General features: G+C 38.4%; 1 pseudogene; it reads right to left on the bottom strand.

The window, feature by feature from the left end:
• Positions 1 to 546: 546 nt before the first annotated feature.
• Positions 547 to 673, bottom strand: LOC145255939 (U2 spliceosomal RNA; annotated as a pseudogene).
• Positions 674 to 13,709: the final 13,036 nt, after the last annotated feature.

Below are 13,709 nucleotides of genomic sequence, written 5' to 3'. Positions count from 1 at the left end.
AGGCTAAAAAATTAAAACATGAACCCATAGATATTACGTTACGCATACATATTCGTAATGCCGTCGTTCAACCTTCACCTGGAAAATTCCATTTCTTTAATTTGTACACTTTTTCAGCGATTTTCCCTGGTTAAAACCCCAAATATAAAGAACTATTAAATGTCGGGCGAATACATTTTGACAATCTGGAGTGTTTGCAAGAGCGGAAGTCGTGATGCTATAGTAGTTCTCAGTCGTGAATCAAAAGCTACTAGTGGGAATAATAAGGCCGATAGCCATTAGTCGCATGCTCTCGTGTAATGAATGAATGCGTGAAAGTAGGATTGACATGAAATTCTTAAAGATAAACTAAAATGACCGACAAATGGTCTGAAATGACTTAAATAAATAAAAAGTAAATGACTTAGAATGACTTTAATGAATTTAAGGATGAATTGAATGACCTTAAGAATGACTTGAATGCTTAAGAAATGACTGGAATCCTTCAAAAACAACTTGAATGATCTGGAGAATGGCTTGAATGGCTTTGAGACTGACTGGTTGTAAAGTGGGTGATCATTTTACATTAAATTAATACAAAAAAGTGATCCCCCACTTTATATCACAATAAGTACAGCATGTACTAAGATCAGATACTACACTTTGATCTTGGCCAAAAGGCCAAGAAAAGGGTATTTATTTGCTCCCCCACTGAGCAAATTAGACACAAGGCCGATTTTTAATGTTAGGAGTGAAGGGGAAATGGGGACCAACTCCCCGGGTAGTAGGGGAGCTGGATAGTTACAATTGGTATGAAGGGTTGCCCCTACATTGACCAAGGTCTTATATGTGGGGGAAACCCCCACATATGGTTTTTGCTTGCAGTATCTGCCGGAACAGATACTACACTTTAAAAAGCTAAGAACAGCATCTATTAACAACAGACCTTTGATCTTAACCAAAAAGGTCAAGCACAAAAGTGTTACGGACAGACCGACAGACCGACCGACCGACCGACCGACCGACGGAGTGACTTATAGAGTCGCTTGCACGCGACTAAAAATGTAAAAATAGCAAGAAAGGTTGATCGGTTCGATTGATGTTGTGTGCTCGTTAATGACAAATACAAGAAACCTCCTCGCTTTAAATTCAGGCCGGAGGCAATATACTCATATGTTAAATATATTAGACTAGTTTTTTCCCCCGTCTGCCCATCAAAAAAGATTGTCGGCGTGTTAACAGCTATGAAAATAAATCTTTTCTACTTGCAGTCGACGGTAGAAAAGGTGAAATTATAACAGTATTTTTTTTTTTACAAAGGAGTCACCACTTATCAAGGCCCGGAGGCCATTCGAGGATAAGTGTCAATGAGTGTACAGTAATCAATGGGATAATATCGTAGTACTCGTTATTTGAAATTTGGTATGATTTGATTATTTAAGGAGGACGGCTCATCAAGAACTTGTTTACGTTGGACTTGAAGACGATTATATTTTACTGAGCTGGAAAGCAGTGAGGCGGAAGAGAGTTCCACAGGCATTCAGTTTTAAGAAAGAAGCTTTGTTCATGGAATTTACGATTAGGTTTGGGCATAGATAAAGAGTGGGGGAATTATTGATAGTGGTTTCAGATAGACGAGTGTTATCGTGAAAATTTTGCAAAGGGGGGGCATAGATTGGAGCTCAGATGAGCGCTTGCCATGAAAAAGAAAAACGATAAAGCAGAGACAGGCTCGCAAACATCTCTTCTGTGGGAAAGAGGTTGCAGCAAAGAGAAAAAGGCATCCCTCACTTGACTATGAAATCTATTTTGAACTCTGTCAAAGCAGAATAATGGCTTTCTAGCAACTTATCCTGGCCAGATGTGGCGACATTGCTCCATCCTTGGACGGATATAAATAAACAACACATAACAAAACTGCCATTAAAAATAGATCACTATAGATAAATAATAGACAGTGTTGCGGATCATAATTTGAATATATTGATGTTCTCGTTTGCTATTTTATCTGGATAATATTAAGCCATAAATATTAATATTTATTTTTCCAGTTAAATATTTCACATCTTAAATTCTCAATTTTAAGCTTCGCATAAGGTAAAGCTTTGTTATCCTATCCTGATATATTCGGCAAGGAATACCTCCCACCCTCTGCTAAAAACACACCTACCCCTTTATAATCAAGCACACATACACACATTAGTTCAACCTGCATACATTTTTATATAATCTTTCGAGTATTACTTTTTTTTTCAAACTTTGAAGCTTTCAAATTTTGTGCTAGGCAGCAAAATTATAGTTAATCTATATATAATTCCTTTTCCCATTAATGAAAAAAAGCCAAATGTCTTAAACTCCATTGAATAAGAACATAATTAACTTTGTTCGAACAATAAATGTTGTTAATTATAATTTGCAAGATTTTACTTCCTTCACACACACACACACACACAAACATACACACATATATAAATACCCCCATATATATATATATATATATATATATATATATATATATATATATATATATATATATATATATATACAGGGTGTCCGTAAAGTTACTATACAGTCTTACATCGCATGCTTGATTAAATAAACCTGTAAAAAAAATAAATATTAACTATTAATACAAATATAATACAATACACCAATAAGACTGTATAGTAACTTTACAGACACCCTGTGTGTATATATATATATATATATATATATATATATATATATATATATATATATAAACCGCTATATATCTGTCTGTCTATCGGTCTGGCTGGCTGGCCGGCTGGCTGGCTGGCTCCATATTTTCAAACTATCTTCTCCGAAACTAAAAGTCGCAGAGCAACGCTAGGGGCTCGACTGATTGGATTTTTACGGGCCATTTTTTATGGGCCTTTAGCACGTTAAAATTCTTTTTCAGATGTCAAAAATGGTTCAGAATTGAAAAAAATCGTTAAATATTTTGTACATTCATCTTAGTTTATTTTCAATTTTTAATTTTTAATCAGTTCATATGCATGTCTAATCATGTATATGCGTACAGTGGAAACGTCGCCAGCTTTGCTTCGGTTTCGATTTTTACTGATGGCACCTAAATACTATTTTCACTTTTGAAATCACAACTCAATAATAATATATACCAAATCTGGACAAATTAAAATATCCTATTTAAGCGTATTTAACGCCCAGGCAAAGCCCCTTCCCCCGCTAGTTGTTTTTATACAGGAATCCCTACATATCAAGGCCCAGAGGCCACTCGAGGATAAGGGTTAATGGGTATACATTAGTCATTGTGATTATAGCGTAGTAAACATAAGTAGTGGGAATTTTGTATATTGGATTACTTAGGGGGGGGAGCGATTCGTCAAGAACTTGTTTACGTTGAACTTGAAGACAATCAGATTGTAGTCAGCTGGAAACAGGCAATCGGAAGAGAGTTTCACAGGCGTGCAGTTCTAGGAAAGAAGCTTTATTCATGGAATCTACATTTAGGTTTAGGCACAGATAAAGAGTGTAGGAAATTGTTGATAATGGTTTTAGCTAGACGAGTGTTTTTCATGAAATTTTGGCGAGGAGGGAACCATAGATTGAAGCTCAGCTGAGCACTTGCCATGAAAGTAACGATAAAGCAGAGATAGGCTCGCAACGTCTCTTCTGTAGGAAAGAGCTTGCAAGGAAGAGAAAAGGGCATTCCCCACCAAGCTACGAAGTCTCTGTCCAGGCAGGATAAGCTGCTTGTAGCAGCTCCTGTCCAGATATGGCAACAGTACTCCATCCTTGGACGTATCTGGTAGAGAATTGCATCAGGAGTGAGATATCTTATGGAGCGATAGAAGGATCCTACCATTTTTCCAGCGACCTTGGCAACGGATTTGATATACGTGTTCCATTTCAGGTCAGGAATAAAGATCAAGCCCAGAAGATTGTCAAAACATGAAGCCTCTCCAAGACGAGAGCCATTCATTTTAACCGATGCCAGATTGTAAATGGTGTAGAGATAGAAGCTTGGTTTTAAATGCATTAAAAGTAACCAGCCACTTCTTTCCCCGTTGTACCACATGCTCAAGATCAGAGGAGAGAAAATCAAAGAGAACTTTGTCGTTTACGGTCTTTGATGTGCTACCATATATTGTCGTGTCGTCAGCATAAATGTCTACGAATGATGTAAGGATAGGATTTGGAAGATCATTTATGTAGATCAGGAAGAGAATTTAATCCAGGATGGACTCCTGAGGGACTCCAGCATTAATACTGAGAGCTTCTGATTTCTGCCCATCAACTACTACTCTTATGAACCTATCAGAGAGAAATGATTTAATAATTGAGAAGATATTTCCAGCTATGGCATAGTTGGAGATCTTGTGAAGTAGTCCTTTATGCCATACCTTATCAAAATTGCCCTAGAGAGGAAACCTCCGTCGAGAGATTCGCTAATCTTATGAGATATAACTGTAATCCCGTCTGCTGTAGATCTAACAGAACGGAAACCATATTGCACGTCACTAAGAAGGTTGTTTTTTGCTGAGATGGTTGACTACTTCCCCATTTAACACGCATTCCAGCAGCTTATTCATGATGCACAGGGGGCTCATTGGTCTGTACTGAGAGGGAGATGAGCGATCACCAGAGTTCTTAAATACAGGGCATACTGATGAGGTTTTCCAAGGTGTTGGGAAGCAATTCTCCTTGAGACAACGCTTAAATAACTTTGTAAGTATAGGAGCTAGTTCTGGTTGAAGCTTTTTGAGCACTATAATTGGAACGCCGTTGCTTTACTGGAATCAACGTTTTTGATTAGCTTGGCGACATCACGTACAGATATTTGTATGTCATATAGCGTGTTTTCAGATACACGAGGAAATACTGGGGGTTGGCGGCCGTGGTCATAAAGGGTAGAATTAGCTACAAAGATCTTGGCAAAGAGTTTGGCTTTGTCTAATGCTGACGAGATTACCTCAAGTCCATTGATGATAGTTGGGATAGAGCATGCACTTCTGTTCAGGATTCTGTTTGCTACTTGCCAAAACTGATGGGACCCTAGAAGCTGCTCAGCTACTTAGGACTTGACGGACTGAATATACAACTCTCTCGCATTCTTTATTACTTTTTTTACAGAGCTTGCTGGCGGACCTGAAGGCAGGTTTAGTCTCAGTGCATCTATTACGTTGGAAGCAATAGAAATGGTGATTTCTGTGTGCAATGGCAGAAGCACATTCTGGAGAGAACCACAGCTGACTATTAGGTTTTTGCTGGAAGTTTTTCGAGGGTATGAAATGGTCTATATCTACAATTAACCATTCCGTCATGTCTAATAATGTAGAAGATACATCCTTTTTAAACATGAAACGCAGAGGTAGATCTGATATAAATGTACCGAAGCTATCCCAGTCAGCCATTGAGTATTGATATAGTGTACGATGGATAGGTACATCTGAGGACCTATTACATTTCGTGGTCGGAAGATCCCAGTGGAGACAGAATGGAGGATGACATAGTTCAGGGCAAGTTGTGAGAAAAAGGTCTAGGAGACTTGCATACTGGCCGTCGGGTTGGTTTATGAACAATCTGAGCGAGGTCATAAGCAATGGAGAAATCGTGACAGAATATCCCCTCGTCATCGGTCTTGTTTGAGTGGGTTAGCCATTCCACATTTATTTTTATAAAATTAAAATTAACCATTTCACAGTTATTTTTATAAATAAAAAAATCTATGTATTAATACGATAGCGTATGCGTTATTTTTTGTGTCACGCTTACGTCTTTTTCTTTCGAGTGCCTGTCATTTAATTGTTATGATCTCCCATTTCTTGTAATAAATAATTTTACCAAGAATTCCTCATAAGTTTTTGTTTCGGTTTAGATTATAACTGAACGAACTCAAGTTATATATATATATATATATATATATATATATATATATATATATATATATATATATATATATATATATATATATATATATATATATATATTCTTCATAAGTTTTGGTTTAGGTTTAATTAGTCACACAACTAATCATCATGGACGCAATACTATCGCAACTACATCAGCCAGTTCTTGTTATGTTATTTAACGAAACATGCTTAAAAGGAAGAATACCTATATATGTGTGCGTGCGTGAATATATGTATGTGTGATGTACATGCGTGTTTTTATTTTAATTACGCATTATGTTCGCATGTATGTACGCACCTATGTGTACGTATGTTTACGATTGCATACATGCGTGTTTGAGCATGTGCGTGTATTGTTGCGTGTATGTGCATCCACCGGTGCGTACGTGCGTCTGCTTGTGTGCCCGTATGTATGTGCGTATCTGATTGTACCTGTGTATGTAGCTGTGTCTACGTGTGTGTTTTCTGATTGTTCGGGCACGAGTGAGTTCGTGCGCTTTAATATCCCCGAAAACGCCGATTAAAATCTGATAACAAAGTCATATCCACTATCATCAAAGATCCCCCCCTTCTCCCATCGCTTGTCCAACTTTTTTTTTCATTCTGTGTTTTTGTTCTTTTTGTAATATTTTTTGTTGTTGTTTTTCATTCTTAACCAAATTAATAGCCACCAATTGATATCCTTATCGCTAATTATTTAATCAGCGTTCCCCGTAGCTGAGGAGCCATCTGCCCTGCCTCGGTATCAAACTCCATTAACTTTCGCGATAAATACATCTAGTTCTAATCTGAGAACTACCATCGTTGCGAGATATAATCATGTGTGCTTCACCGACGCAGAAGACACTTCAGGTAACTTGAATAGAAATTAATATATTATTGTGGTCTTCTTAATCGTTCAAGGTGGCCTAAATAAAATATCTTGGTTTTGGTATGTGTTCGACATTGGTCTCAAATATTTAAAGCCTGCTAGACAAAAAGCTATTTAAACCTTGTAATGTAACGACATTATTCTACTGTCACTCTGCCCCCCTCTCTCTCTCTCTCTTTCTCTCTATCTATCTATCTATCTATCTATATCTTTCTCTTTCTCTATTTCGCTCTCCATTAATTTCTTTTTCCATTAATCTCTCTCTCTCTCTCTCTCTCTCTCTATATATATATATATATATATATATATATATATATATATGTCTTCAAGTCGAACATAAACAAATTCCTGATGAATCGCCCCCCTTAAGTAAGACATTTTATCAAATCTCCAATACTAACGATTACTACAATATTATCCCATTGATTACGGTACACGCAATAACCCTTATCCCCGAGTGGCTTCCCGGCCTTGATAAGTGGTGACCTCCATGTAATATATATATATATATATATCCTTTTCCCTTTCTTGCCACTTCTCTCTCTCTCTCTCTCTCTCTCTCTCTCTCTCTCGCTCTCTCTCTACCCATATATCCCAACCTCTTTCTTTACCCCTATACAGGGTGGAAGACTAAAAGTGTCAGAAAATAACACTACAGCTTTATTTTAAAACTTTTATTTAAAAAAAAAAATCAATTCAGGTAACTTGATTATGTAGTAGAGTTGATATCTATTCAATGTAGCCGCCTTCAACCTATATCGCTGCCTCAATACGCATCCAGAACTGGAAGCATGCCTTTTCTACAAGCGCCGGCGAGAGCTTGGCAAATACTTGGAGGATGGCGGCGATCATGCTGGCTTTGGTGTTGTGGGAGGTCATGTTTGTGATGTTCTCGGCGTTTGTTCTCATCACCATAGGCACGTTCCTGATATTCGTGGTAATCCATCGATGCATTTTAAGGCTGCTGTCATAACTTGAATCAGTAAAGAGCATGAGTTGGACAGCGCCGCATCTCTGATCTCGCTCGTTGAACAGTGCGTCACTCATCAACTTTATAATTACAAAATCCGAAAATCGGAAAAGAAGTTGCAATTGCGTATATATATATATATATATATATATATATATATATATATATATATATATATATATATACACACACACGAGGGGCGTGCAATAAGTAATGCCCCTGGCCACTTCCCATAGCAGTAGAGCAACTTGGCAGAGTTATTAGTCTTTCTCTACATATGAACCACCCAGAGTTATGCATTTCTCCCATCGTTTGATGCAGCTCTAGAGACCGTTTTTGTAGAACACCCCAGTTTGGTCCTCCAACCACGACGTGACTTCAGAAATCAAAGCTGCATCATCTGGGAAACACTTTCCTTTCAAAAACAATTTCATGGCTGGGAAGAGGGGAAAGTCAGAGGGTGCAAGGTCAGGAGAGTAGGGAGGATGGGTGAGTATTTCATAACCACACGCCTGTGCTTCTGATCTAGCGACATGCGAGTTGTGGACCGGAGCGTTGTCCTGCAGGAGGAGGATACCTTTGCTGATCTTTCCCCGCCTCTTTATTTTGATAGCTTCCCTTAATTTCCTCAAAAGTGAAGCATAATAAGCTGCTGTAATTGTGGTACCCTTTGCGAGGAAATCTACTCCGTCCTGATCCCAGAAGACTGTGAGCATGACCTTGCCAGCGGAGGGCTGCACCCTTGCCTTCTTTGGGGATGGTGAGTCCAAGTGCTTCCACTGCATTGATTGGGCTTTGGTCTCTGGATCATAGTGATGGACCCAGGTTTCATCCTGTGTAGTCAGTCTTTTGAAAAACTTTGACTCATCTTCTTGGCACATCTCTAAATTCATCCTCGAGCACTCGACGCGTTCTCGCTTCTGGAATGGTGTGAGCAACCTTGGAACCCATCTGGCAGACACCTTATGCATATACAAATGGTCATGAATGATAGTTTCCACAAACCCTGTACTAATCTTGACATCTTGGGCTATTTGGCGAATAGTAATGCGCCGATCTTCCAAAATGGAAGTCTCAACTTGACGGACAGATGCCTCATCAATGGCAGAAGGGGGAGGGGGCGACTAGGTCTGGGAGCTATTTTCACAGACTTCCGGCCATGTTTGAATTCACGATGCCAGTGTTTTACAAGGTCATATGATGGGGCATTATCACCATAAGTTTCTTTCATTTCATCAAAAGTCTCCTGTGATGTGCGTCCTTTCAAATACAAAAACCGGATCACTGCTCGACATTAAACAGGCTCCATTTCACACCTGACTCAGTTCAAACACCTGTAAAACAGAAACCACAATTAGTTCAGAGCTGTAATTTGCCACATAACCCGTAAAGATATAAATCATTGCATATGCAAAATTTCAGCCAGATCAGGCAACAGGAAGTTGGTCAGGGGCATTACTTATTGCACGCCCATCGTGTCTGTGTATGTAAAAATGAAAATTTCAAATTATTTATATATTCATGAAAATTTCAAATTATTTATATATTCATGAAAATTTCGTATTTGCTTCATGACTTCATTATGATAATTGATTTTTTAAATAAAATACAAGTAAGATAGTTGAAAATATTTTGGCGTTCGGAATCTGAAAAGCGTGTTTATGTATTCATTTTTTTTTTTTACTGTATCCGAACGAAACATATCCTTAACGATTTACTCGTTGTTATCGGATGGGAGTATTCTCGTGCTTTTTGTCTCCTAAATGGGGTGTTCTAGGAAAGAAACATTCTTCATAGATGTTCCGCTTGGTTTTTTGGTACAGAGATAGAGCGGTAGAAAGAGAGAGAGAGAAAGAAAGAGAAAGAGAGAGAGAGGGGGAGGGGAGGAGAGCGAAGAGAGCAATAGAGAAACGGAAAAAAATTTGCTGTTTTTGAAGCCAGCCGAGTTCATGTTGTGAATGTTTAAGAGGGGAACCAGGGATTAGAGCCCAGTCGAGCACTTACATGAATATAAAAGCAGGGTACTTATAAAGTGAAGTGTGGGCTTGATGAAAGTGTTTCTGTGGTACGAAATGGATTCGAAATTGGCACACCGAAGTTGACAGTCCGTGTCGTTAACCACTTTGCCACTGCCACTCTTATCATAACGATAGAGCAGAGCAGAGAGAGAGAGAGAGAGAGAGAGAGAGAGGGAGAGAGAGAGAGAAAGAGAAAGAGAGAGAATCAACATCTATTTTGTGTGAAAGAGGGTGGAGAGAAGAAAAAAGATTATACTTCTCTCTAGATTACGAATTCGATTTTGTACTCTGTCAAGACATGAAAAAATATCCCGAGCGATACTTCCTTGGATATTACAGCAGTAATCCATCTTAAGGCGTCATTGGCTTTTAGACAAGTGGAGAATTGCAACAAATGTCAAGTGCTTTCTAGAGCGGTAGAATGATGCAATCGATTTTATCGAGAATATTGTATCAGTGTGCGCTTATACTAAAGCACTAGGCTCTCAAAATCACACCTGACCTTTTGTTTTACATGCTGGCAAAAAGATAAGTATTGTATAAAAAAAATTCTATAGCTTTTAACCGACGGATCACCGTTTATCAAGGGTCAGGAGCAACTCAAGGATAAGGGTTTAATAGATTGTCAGTCGGACGATACTCGCCACCAAGAAAGGATTGGAAAAATGGGCGCAATGGACAGAAAATTACTTAAGATGATTCGATTATCCAAAAGGAAAGCTCAACAAATATTATTTTTACATTAGAATTGAATACAACTCTGTTGTAGTCGACTGGGAAGTAGTCTTAAGGAATGTTGTTCTATAGCTAGGATATTTTATAAATTAAACTTTGTTCCGAGAAGTTCCGTTTGGTTTATGGTACAGAGAAAGTGTCATTGTTGTAGTTTGGCGAGTTCTTGCCGCAACTTTTTTTTTACAAGGGAGTCACCACTTATCAAAGGCCAATAAGATAAAGGTTAATGAATATCCGGTTCAACTTATCCACCCTCCTTTTGCTCCATTACAATACGTGCTCATGGTCGGATGAAAGGAACTCAGAGAGATCTTTGTCGTTGCTGACCTTTGAAGTTTTGCCATAGATGATAGTGTTGTCTGTGTATATGTCGACGTATGAACGTAGAATGTGATTTGAGAGACCATTGATGAAAATAAGGAAGAGAGTTGGGCCCACGATGTATACTTGAGGCAGTATTGATACTTTGAGCTTCGGAATCCTGTCCATCGAGGAGTTGTGCAGTGTGCGGCAGAAATATCTCCCACATTTTGACATGCGATCTTCCCAATCGCGCTCGTGTACTTTCTGAGCAGTATTGATACTTTGAGCTTCGGAATCCTGTCCATCGAGGACTTTTGCAGTATGCGGCAGAAATATCTCCCACATTTTGACATGCGATCTTCCCAATCGCGCTCGTGTACTTTCTGAACAGTCATTAATTTGTATGGATGGAACTGCAGATCAGTATGTAGAATTCTTCTTACTATTCGATCAGACACTCCCAAGACCAAAGAATTTTGCGATCTGAACGTGCAGGAGACTGAGTAAAAGAAATTCTCACAGCTGAACTGTTGCCTGGTGTTCGATCGATTTGAGGCATTCAAGGTGGTTTTCTAGTAAGTGCATGAAATTTGCAACCCATAGCTGTATCGGTTTTTTCTATCTGGAACAGCATCATGCCATCCTAACTTGTAATGAACTCGAAAAAAATTTCTGTGTTGCAGTTACAGATTAAACATTCTTCAAAAACATTTCTAAAGTAAAAGCACAAGGTGTACCAGTCCAAACAATCTTGATGGATGAGAGTACCGGAGAAAATATTCGATGGTTAAAATGGTTTTGTAGGAAGACTAGGGATTTGGGCTCAGTCGAGTAAATACCATGCACATCATGATACAGTAGAAACTAGCAACATGTCTTTTATATGACTATTTGATTTTTAGTTCTTTTTGCAGTCTTATATTATTTTAATGTATGGTTTTCTCATAACGTGCCGCAAAGTAATAGAATAGCAACGTTAAGGAGTCGGGTTTTTGTTTACTCTTGTTTAGAAACCATTTTTTTTTTCAGCTGTGATGAAGCCACAAACTTCCAAATTTAGTATGATAGCACGTTGCCTTACGATGGCGGACAAACACCACGGTACAGAAGAGGAAAATATTTTCTTTATCACACTGTCGTGTCCTCGGCAGCTCTCTCTCCCCCCCCCCTCTCTCTCTCTCTCTCTCTCTCTCTCTCTCTCAGAAACACACGCTCTCGCGCGCGTGTATCACAAATTTCATTAACTCTTTTTCTTTAAGTGACTTTTTATGTCTCTCTCACTCTCTATTTTCTCTTATTCTTTCTATCTTCCTCTCTTTCTACTTTTTCTGTAATTCTTTTTTTTTTCTCTTTCCCTTTCTGTTTGTCTCTCTTCTCTTTCTATGCCTCTTTTTCCCTCTCTCTTTCTCACTGCCCCCCCCCCTCTCTCTCTCTCTCTCTCTCTCTCTCTCTCTATCTATCTATCTATCTTTCATTCTATCTCTTTAACCCCTATCTGTGGTGCTTTGGCTCTGTCTGCCTTTCTTTCACTCTTTGTTTCTATCACTCTATGTTTCTTCCTTTCTATCCGCTATATCTAACTCTTAGTGCCTCCCTCTCCCTCGTTCTTGCGTTGGGTATAGCTGCGTATCTTGGCGTCACTGTCGACCAGTGCATCTCATACTATCTATATTAATGCTGGGAGCATATTTCGATATTCTAAAACCGTTATCTCGCAACGATGATTCATATGGGTCTCTGTTTTCCATTTGTATCGCACAAGATGAAAGTTTCGACTATTATAAGCGGCCATTTTTTGCCTGTCGTTTTCTGTTTGTTTGTTTTTTTTCTGATAAACGTATTTTCTATCTTTTAGATGGGTTCCCGTATGGAAACTGCAGGACTGAGTTCTAAGCACTACTCCATCTTTTTTCAGAAAAAAAAGTCATTCTTCCATTTTCTATCCCGTGTTATTATATTCCCCGCCCCCTAACGAGTTTCCTTTCTTCTTTTTTTTTTTACATGGTAGTCACTACTTATCAAGGCCCGGAAGCCACTCGGGGATAAGGGTTATTGCGTGTACAGTAATCAATGGGATAATATCGTAGTAATCGTTAGTAATGGAGATTTGATAAAGTGTCTTACTTATTGGGACGGTTTATCAGGAATTTGTTTATGTTGGACTTGGAGACATCCAAGTTGTAGTCAGGTGGGAAACAGACAAACGGAAGAGAGTTCATGGAATCTTCGTTTTGAATTAGGCACAGATAAAGAATGGGGGAAATTATTGACAGTGGTTTCAGCTAGACGAGTGTTTTTCGTGAAAGATTGGCGATTCCTATGTATATACATACACCATTCCATTACGCTCCGGTTATTTTGATTGGCTATTTTCTGGCTTTTAACAGAATACAGGAATATAATTGCCGAACACTTAAAACAACTAACAAAAAGTATCACAAATTCTATTAATGTGTACGCCATGTTTTTTATGATATCCCGGTAAACACCGGATATTCATTAATCCTTTTCTTATTTGGTTTTGGTAAGTGGTGACTCTCTCTTGTAAAAAAAAAAAAAAAAAGAAAGCTTTACAACAAGAACTCGCCAAACTACAACAATAATCTTTCTCTGCATCATAAACCAAACGGGACTTCACTGAACAAAATTTCATTTATAAAACATCCTATCTATAGAACAACATTCCGCAAGGCTACTTCCCAGACGACTACAACATAGTTGTAATCAAGTCTAATGCAAAAATAATACTTGTTGGGCTTTCCTTTTTGATAATCGAATCATTTTAAGTAATTTTCTGTCCATTCTGTCCATTTTTTCCAATCCTTTCTTGGTGGCGTGTATCGTTCGACTGACAATCTATTAAACCCCTATCATTGAGTAACTTCCGGGCCTTGATAATCGATGGTCCATCTTTAAGAAAAGTATAGAAGTTTTTTTAA

The sequence above is a fragment of the Euprymna scolopes genome, chromosome 31 (assembly GCF_053919585.1).
Source record: "Euprymna scolopes isolate OS-2025 chromosome 31, ASM5391958v1, whole genome shotgun sequence".
Taxonomy (NCBI): Eukaryota; Metazoa; Mollusca; class Cephalopoda; order Sepiida; family Sepiolidae; genus Euprymna; species Euprymna scolopes.
Note: the sequence above shows the minus strand (reverse complement) of the source record. Positions and strands in the feature narration are given on the sequence as shown.